The sequence below is a fragment of the Esox lucius genome, chromosome 22 (assembly GCF_011004845.1).
Source record: "Esox lucius isolate fEsoLuc1 chromosome 22, fEsoLuc1.pri, whole genome shotgun sequence".
Lineage (NCBI taxonomy): Eukaryota > Metazoa > Chordata > Actinopteri > Esociformes > Esocidae > Esox > Esox lucius.
Genome location: NC_047590.1, coordinates 15,081,960 through 15,091,252, shown reverse-complemented (window position 1 = coordinate 15,091,252; position 9,293 = coordinate 15,081,960). Strand labels below are relative to the sequence as shown.

General features: G+C 41.1%; 1 long non-coding RNA gene across 1 annotated transcript; it reads right to left on the bottom strand.

The window, feature by feature from the left end:
- Positions 1 to 4,057: 4,057 nt before the first annotated feature.
- On the bottom strand, positions 4,058 to 8,483 carry LOC105023179. Its single transcript, XR_004575165.1, has 5 exons — positions 8,322 to 8,483; positions 7,694 to 8,005; positions 7,482 to 7,587; positions 5,501 to 5,537; positions 4,058 to 5,365 (listed from the first exon to the last, which is right to left on the bottom strand). It is a non-coding gene; the product is annotated as an uncharacterized LOC105023179 (long non-coding RNA).
- Between the last annotated feature and the right edge of the window lie 810 nt (positions 8,484 to 9,293).

Sequence of the window (9,293 nt, the reverse complement as noted above, 5' to 3'; positions counted from 1 at the left end):
GGCAGGATAGAGGAGATCCTCGAAGTACTCCTTCCACCGCCTGACGACATCCCCAGTTGAGGTCAACAGCTGCCCACCTCTACTGTAAACAGCGTTGGTAGGGCACTGTTTCCCTCTCCTGAGGCGCCGGATGGTTTGCCAGAATCTCTTCGAGGCCAGCCGATAGTCCTTCTCCATGGCCTCACCAAACTCCTCCCAGGCCCGAGTTTTTGCCTCCACAACCACCCGGGCTGCAGTCCGCTTGGCCTGTCGGTACCCGTCAGCTGCCTCAGGAGTCCCACAAGCCAACCAGGCCTGATAGGACTCCTTCTTCAGCTTGACAGCATCCCTTACATCCGGTGTCCACCACCAGGTTCGGGGATTGCCGCCTCGACAGGCACCGGAGACCTTACGGCCACAGCTCCGAGCGGCCGCTTTGACAATGGCGGTGGAGAACATGGTCCACTCGGACTCAATATCTCCAGCCTCCCTCAGGATCCAGTCGAAGCTCTGCCGGAGGTGGGAGTTAAAGATCTCTCTGACAGGAGACTCGGCCAGACGTTCCCAGCAGACCCTTACAGTACGCTTGGGCCTGCCGAGTCTGTCCAGCTTCCTCCCCCGCCATCGGATCCAACTCACAACCAGGTGGTGATCAGTTGACAGCTCCGCCCCTCTCTTCACCCGAGTGTCCAAGACATACGGCCGCAGGTCAGATGAAACGACAACAAAGTCGATCATCGACCTGCGGCCTAGGGTGTCCTGGTGCCACGTGCACTGATGGAGACCCTTATGCTTGAACATGGTGTTTGTTATGGACAAACTGTGACTAGCACAGAAGTCCAATAACTGAACACCGCTCGGGTTCAGATCAGGGGGGCCGTTCCTCCCAATCACACCCCTCCAGGTGTCACTGTCGTTGCCCACGTGGGCGTTGAAGTCCCCCAGTAGAACGATAGAGTCCCCAGTCGGAGCACTTTCCAGCACCCCTCCCAGAGACTCCAAGAATGTCGGGTACTCTGCACTGCCGTTCGGCCCGTAGGCACAAACAACAGTGAGAGACCTATCCCCGACCCGTAGGCGCAGGGAAACGACCCTCTCGTTCACCGGGGTAAACTCCAACACATGGCGGCAGAGCTGGGGAGCTATAAGCAACCAGCCCGCCGCCTCTCTTCATGGGCAACTCCAGAGTGGTGAAGAGTCCATCCTCTCTCAAGGAGTGTGGTTCCAGAGCCCAAGCCGTGCGTAGAGGTGATCCCGACTACCTCTATTATGATAATGTCTATGATTATTTTATTTTTTTATCACCCTGGTAATAAACAGTAAGCCAAATACATATAAAAAACTATACAGCGTAGGTTTGAACTGACAAGCAAATCTAACACTTTCCACTGACAGACATGTTGAGATACAAAACATGTATTTCTCCATGATACACACATTCACAGGTGTAGTTCCCTTCATCGGATGGTTGTATTTTGTTAATGTGTAGAAACACTCTGCTACCATTATATTTTAGGTTGACCCTGGAGTCACAAGTGCTAGTTGGACTCTTTTGGTCAAATCGTAATGATACTAGACAACCTTGCGCCCCACCTATCATACATTTTACCAAAAGTATCTTATTCAATTCATGATTTTGGCAGATGTGAGTGACATCTACTCCTCCAATCTTCAATGTTTTCAGTTGGGTCTCTGTACACAGGAAGGGAAGGTCATTGTGAGTGAAAAAGGGAAACATTTCTTTAAACGTTAATAAACAGAAACACTGCACAGCAACAGAAGCATAATTAGTTGGCCTACTTAAACATTGAGGTCATTAATTGGTTTATGTGCCAGTGAATTTTGTTTTGTCATTCTGATCTAGACTACAGCCAGTGACATTTTTATTTTGTAGGTTTGCCCACTGACAAAAAAAATATCTGTCTAATATTTTCATGGTAGGTTTATTTGAAGAGTGAGACAAAAAATACAGAAAAACACATTTCAAAAATGTTATAATTTGATTTGCATTTTAATAAGTGAAATAAGTATTTGATCCCCTCTCAATCAGAAAGATTTCTGGCTCCCAGGTGTCTTTCACACAGGTATCAAGCTCGAGATTAGGAGCACACTCTTAAAGGGACACATTCTTCATGTAAGATTGCTTTAAACACATTAAAGCCTGTTATAAGACAGGAAATAATTAGGATAGTTTGTTGCCTCAAAATGCTTGGCTCCTTTGATGATGGGAAAGAGACACTACTTTGAGGTTGTGAACATTAAGCAAAAACAACCTAAAGTGTATACGTTATACAGTATTTTGCAATGATGTGCAAATCATACAGTCACTGTTGACAGAAATAATATGATACAAAACACCTGTTACTCCATTGTACATAAAGAACTGTAGACCCCTTGATCAGATTATTGTATGTTGTCACTCCTGCCTCCTCTCCCCTCCCACTCAGGCTCTAGACTTTGCTGGTCAACTAGGTGCCTCCGACCAAACACCCCTTTCCTGCACTCACCTGGTCATCAATCCAACACCCATTTCATCATCCTGTATTGTTTTGTCTTCCTTATGACACACACCTGGTATTCATTCCCCTAATTATCATGTATATATATATATATAGAGTTAGGTCTGGAAATAACTGGACACTGACCAGAATATATTCAGATTACAGTTATTGTATTCACATCCTAATTGGAGGAAAGATTTAGGAATAACAGCTCTTTAATATGTAGCCCCCTATTTCTCAAGGGACCAGAAGTAATTGGACAATTGACTCAAAAAGCTGTTTCATGGACAGGTGTGGGCTATTCCTTCATTATTTCTCCATCAATTAGGCAGGTAAAAGGGCTGAGGTTGATTCCAGGTGTGGCATTCGCATTTGGGAGCTGTTGCTGCGAACCCACAACATGTGGTCAAAGGAGCTCTCAATGCAAGTGAAACAGGCCATCCTTAGGCTGCAAAAAAAATCTACAGTTTGGTACATTCTGAGAAAAGAAAATAGCACTGGTGAGCTCTGCAAGACAAAAAGGCCTGGATGTCCACGGAAAACAACAGTGGTGGATGATCATAAGATATTTTCCATGGTAAAGAAAAACCCCTTCACAACATCCAGCCAAGTGAAGAACACTCTCTAGGAGGTAGGCATAACATTATCCAAGTCTACCATAAAGATAAGACTTCACGAGAGAAAGTACAGAGGGTTCACCACAAGGTGCAAACCATTTATAAGCCTCAAGAATAAAAAGGCCATTAGACTTTACCAAAAGTATCTAAAAAAGCCAGCCCAGTACTGGAACAGCATTCTTTGGACAGATTAAATTAAGATCAATCTGTACTTGAATGATGAGAAGGAAAATGTATGGAGAAGGCTTGGAACGGCTCATGATCCAGGGCATACCACATCTTCTGTAAAACATGGAGGAGGCATTGTGATGGCATGGCCATGCATGGCTTCCAATGGCACTGGGTCACTATTGTTTATTAAAGATGTAACAGAAGACAGAAGGAGTCGGAAGAATTCTGAAGTGTGTAAGGATATATTGTCTGCTCAGATTCAGCCAAATTCAGCGAAGTTGATTGGACGGCGCTTCACATTACAGATGGACAGTGACCCAAAACATACTGCGAATGCAGCACAGGAGGTTTTTAAGGCAAAGAAGTGGAATATTCTGCAATGGCTGAGTCAATCACCTGATCTCAACCCGATCAAGCATGCCTTTCACTTGCAAGACAACTTAAGGCAGAAAGACCCATGAACAAACAACAACTGAAGACAGCTGCAATAAAGACCTGGCAAAGCATCACAAAGGAGGAAACCCAATGTTTGGTGATGTCCATGCGTTCCACACTTCAAGCAGTCATTGCCTGCTAAGGATTCTCGACAATTTGTCCAATTACATTTGAGTCCCTGAAACAAGGGGACTGTATGAAAATGTTTGCAATTCCTAAACGTTTCACATGATATTTTTGTTCGACCCCTTGAATTAAAGTTGAAAGTCTGTACTTCAATTTCGTCTCAGTTGTTTAATTTTATATCCATTGTGGTGGCATACAGAGCCAAAATTATGAAAATTGTGTCGGTGTCCAAATATATTTACACTCAAGAGCCAAAACATTATGACCAATATGTACAGTGTGGCAGGGCGCATTACCCTCCTGAAAGAGGGCAGTACCATCAGGGAATACCACTGCCATGAAGGGGTGGACCTGGTCTGCAGGTACACCAATTTCAACATACACGATGAAGAGGTGGCTCCGGGATGCTGGCCTTACTTTATTAAAACCAAGTAGTGGAACAATGATTAACATTTTATATTTGATATTCAAATGCATTTCGAATATGAATTTGACAGCCCTAGTATGGGTATGTGCTGCCTCAGTGTTATCCAGTTTGGAAAGTGCGCCCTCTTCAGAACTAAAGTAGGAAAAAAGTGTTTCTTTTTTTAAACATTTCATATTAAACCCACCGATAAGATGCTCTTAAAGGCTGATACTGATATTTCTGTTGAGGGCCAATTTTGGCCAGCTGATTTATTGGTGGGGCACTAATATATTTAAATATATCTTCTTATAATCACATTCAGGACAGTATTTTTTTCTTTCTGTGAGGCTTCATCATGCTGTGAATGTACATCGGATGTCTATGCAGACACCCCAGAGAAACAGAAGCAGACCCAGTTTTAACAAGATTATACACTTAATGTTCATCTACTGAACTAAACTTTTAGCTAATATGTTCAGCTCAGAGTAGCAGCAGAATAAAGTCAACTTAAATATATATGATTATTATAATCATTCAATTGTTACCTTTATAAATGCCCAATTGGTATATCTGTAGCAGGTCAACATTCTTGGAAAGTTTGAATGGCAGTTTAGGAGGGTTTCAGAGGATTTTGAACAGGTTCTGTATGTTGCACTTCTGACTGCTGATGTTTGTTGTAGTGATCAAGTATACATCTTCTTTTAGCATTACATTTAGGCTATATACTGTACACCCCTGAACCCAATGAACTATTCAGTTGATGAGATGGAAACCACAAGGTACTGTATGGTTTCAAATGTAACATAGCCATCTGCACAGATCCTCTCACTTCTCAAAACACTGCAAACATGGTAGTGAAAGTTACTCTGCTTGTTTGATGAACCATGTCAAAAGAATGATATTGTATACATTTAAATGAAACAGCTACATCTAAAATGTATGCCTGCAGGCATTTCCAGGGCTGGTGAAATAACATTCAACCCAATACATGCTTCAGCATGTTGTTATTGGTCAACAGTGCCTGTAAGTCAGGGTCAGGGGTTAGGATCTGGCTGCTGAAGGGTTGAGTAAACCGTGGTGTCTCTCTTTATAAATGTGTCGTAGGGCTCGATGTCTGGTTGCTGCTCCTCCTAGAAAGACATCGTATTCACAAAATGTAATCTGAAGGCAATGATTTTTTTTCATTAATGTTGTCAAACTGAAATGTTGAACAGCAATACTCTACAGATTAATTCTTACAAAGTACAGTATATAATGTTCGTCACCTGGTTGGAGGTGTAAAGCACCTTTGACTGTGTTCTCCTGTGCAAAAGAAGAATAGATTGAGTGAATCAGCATAGTATTGTTTTATGCAGCACATCTGACACAACCCCTCTGAATTGGAGAATTACGGAATGCTGACAATTATAGTTAATTGTTAGATTTTTCATCATGCTGTCTTGGTGATTCAATCTAGCTACCTTTTGTTTACTGGTCAGGTGCTCAAAACCCTAAGCTGCCTGCGTTACAGAAATGACTCTGATTTCACAACAAAAACAGTTTTTTTGTGATTTAACCATTGCTGGGAACCTAGAACATCCAATTCAGATTTTTATTTGTTAATTAAAACTTGACATAAATGAAAGGAAACAAGGCAAACCTAGCTCAGCCGGACCGCAAAAGAAAGTATTGCCCTCTTTAGATTTTATCCCAGGTCACCCACGTGATAGTCTGTTGTTAACCACTAGACCACAGAGATATACATTGGAAGTGTGTCAGTATAGCCTCTTGTGTCTATGAACAAATCTTCTTTTGCCACTGGCCGTTTTAAAAGCTAATTGGTCACTCGTGAAGGATATTGACACAGTTGAAATGACTAACGTTTCTTACTAAGTTTACCTCCAACACAAATAGCATCTAAGAACATTTAGCTTTTGCCACTGGCCATTTGAACAGCTTATTAGCCAGTATAGGCTTACTGGTATCTACTAACTTCCTAGGAATAATCATAAGTATTGAGCGAGACTGAAGATGAACTTTTCCATGCCAGAAAAGTTGACATATAACTGTATACAGTTTTAGTTAAGGCTCACAGTAATGTAACTACTGTAGCCTATGTTGAAGCAAGCAAATGTGTTTGTCTATCCTGACCCAAAATGCATGCACAGATGTGTACTTTGAAAATTCACCAGAAACTGTCACAATAGGTGGTGTAGTGATGTGTTGCGAGAGCAAGGAACCAGGTGCAGGCAGGTGTAGTCGGTGTTGAGTCTTTAATCTTACAAGAAATAAACAAAACACAGAGCACAAAAACACACAAAGCAAAGGGCTGACTAAAGCAGCAAAAAACAACGATATGAATTGGTACACATACTTACAATAACGGCCACGGCCACGGCCACGGCCACACACACACACACACACACACACACACACACACACACACACACACACACACACACACACACACACACACACACACACACACACACACACACACACACACACACACACACACACACACACACACACACACACACACACACACACGACAAGAACAATGAGCCACAATGTGGGGAGCAGAGGGGAAACATATATACACAAACAAACGATTCAAATTGGGACCTGGTGTGAAGGATTGAAAACATGTGACAGTCCGGGATGTGTTCGTGAGAATATGGGAACTTGTGAAAATATGGCACGGTGGCGCTGCTGCTCACCGCACCATGACAGAAACAGTCGCACTATAACCATAAACTGTTCAATTTCAGGCTTACTATAATGTAGTCACTGGAAGTTTTAATCTATGCAGAATAACTCATACTTTGCTTCGCCTGCGAGGAGATACGAACTCAGGAACTATAGTTTGCAGGTCTGTTTTGCTAACCTCTATGCTATTTAACAAGGGTCTATCATTCAGCTAGCCAATCAGCCACTCACTCATTCACTCAATTAGAGACATTCGCTCTTCCCTTCTGCCGCGGTCCGGCAAAAACTATGAATATCTGGCAGTTAAGAACCTCATGTATCTATTTCTTTAGAAGGCCCAATATAAGCCTGTTTGAACAACATAGCTTAGGTTGGCCTGACTGAAAACCTATTGTGGAATTCATGCATTATGATAATTATCGAATGTTTGGATATTTGATCATCACAGCTTGGTCTCAGTGTTCTCTCTTACCAACTCCTGGTCACTCATTCTCACAACATTGGCCTTTATACAAGACAGCACATAAAACTTTAGCATTTGTAAAGACAATAATTTACCTGAGATTAACTTTCCTCATGATTATGGCAGTGAAGATTATTACAGCTATAAATGCTGTGATGCCTGTTATCGTCTGAGAAAGGAAGAGACCGTGATTGGCTGTTTCTGAGAAAGAGAGAAATATCTATAATGACAGTTTTCTCCTGGTAATGAACATGAAGTATTAAATATTATATTATACATTTTACTGGTATGCAAATCAAAAACTTACCATTGAAAGAAATATTAAAATGAAGAGTCAAGTTTGTTGTTCCTCCATGATATACACACTCACATTGGTAGATCCCTTCATCTGATGGTTGTATGTTAGTTATGTGTAGAAACACTCTGCCACCATCATTCTGTAGATTGACCCTGGAGTCACAAGTTGTATTTGTATCATTTTTGTCAAACCGTAATGAGATTCCACACTTGTGCTCCCCATTTATTTTGCATGTTATCAACAACATATCAGACATTGTATGATTTTGGCAGATGTGAGTGACATCTGTTCCTCCAATCTCCAATGTTTTCAATAGGGTCTCTATAAATAGGAAGGGAAAGTAATTGTGAGCATACTTTTTAATGGGATATATTGCGTAGCAAACGTACATGTTGATGATCAAAAATGCAATGCATAGTTTGTTGTGTATAAACAGATTTACAAAAAAGAATAAATTGTTTTCCATCTCAGTGCTTGTTGTCACAAGTTTTTTACATTATTGTAAGGGGTTTGAATCTTAACAGCAATGATAACAGTATTTCATGCATTTTAAATGCGACATTTAGAATAGGTCATCACTTATTTCTGTGTCGTATCATGTATGTGTGTTTAAGAAAAGGACCGTTGTCTTTCTTACCTTCACTGGCGGCGTACGTCCCCAACAGAAACAGAAGTGGTGCAAACCTAAACACACTTCTACACATACTGTTTATCTTCAGACTCCAACGTTAAAGAAAAATATCAGCTCAGAACAGAACAAAGTCAAACTAAGACAAACTCAACTGATGATCCTCTGACAGGTTTCATACTGTTAAAACTCTGAGCTGAGAGCAGGAACTGATGTTGTATACTGCAATGCATTCTAGTTTCTATTTGTTACTTTCATAACATCAGAACATCTCTGTGTCTCTGCAATGGACCCACCACCACACACAATGTAATCATCAAACACTAGGCCACAGCTCCATTTCCTGCTATAAAAAATATCATAGTCTGTATTCTGCCAGAACCCCAAGACTGAGAGGTAATTATATTCAGTTTATGTACGTGTTTTAGATCTGGTCATTTAGATACATAGCAGGAAATGATCCTATGAAGTGCTTTGTTTCTCATAAAATATATCATTATTATAATCATTACATTCTCTGACTACATTAATCAATGTCCTATTGATTCATCTGTAACACAGGAGTGAAGTCTTTTAATCAGACTTTGATAGGATGTTGTTGGTTTTGTACAGGTTATTTTGCACTTTTGAGGGGTGATGTTAATTGTGGTGATTATTTTCACATCTCCCATTGGCTTCAAATTTACACCTCTGGACACGATGAAATGGAAACAACAAGATATGGTACGGTTTCAAAGGTGACGTGGCCCTATTCGATCATTTGATCTCATCCAAAATAATATCAAACCTGATTTTCAATGCCATTTTGGCAAGGTGCACTGCTCAGTTCAGCCTGCGCTGTTCCAGGTTGTGTAGTCTTGGGCCTAATTCATTAAACATCTGTTTCATCTTACTTATAATGGGAAATGCGAGAATCCTACCATGTTTTTGTTAGTTGATGCTTATTTACTGCATTTTATACAGTTTAGAAACTCTAAATGC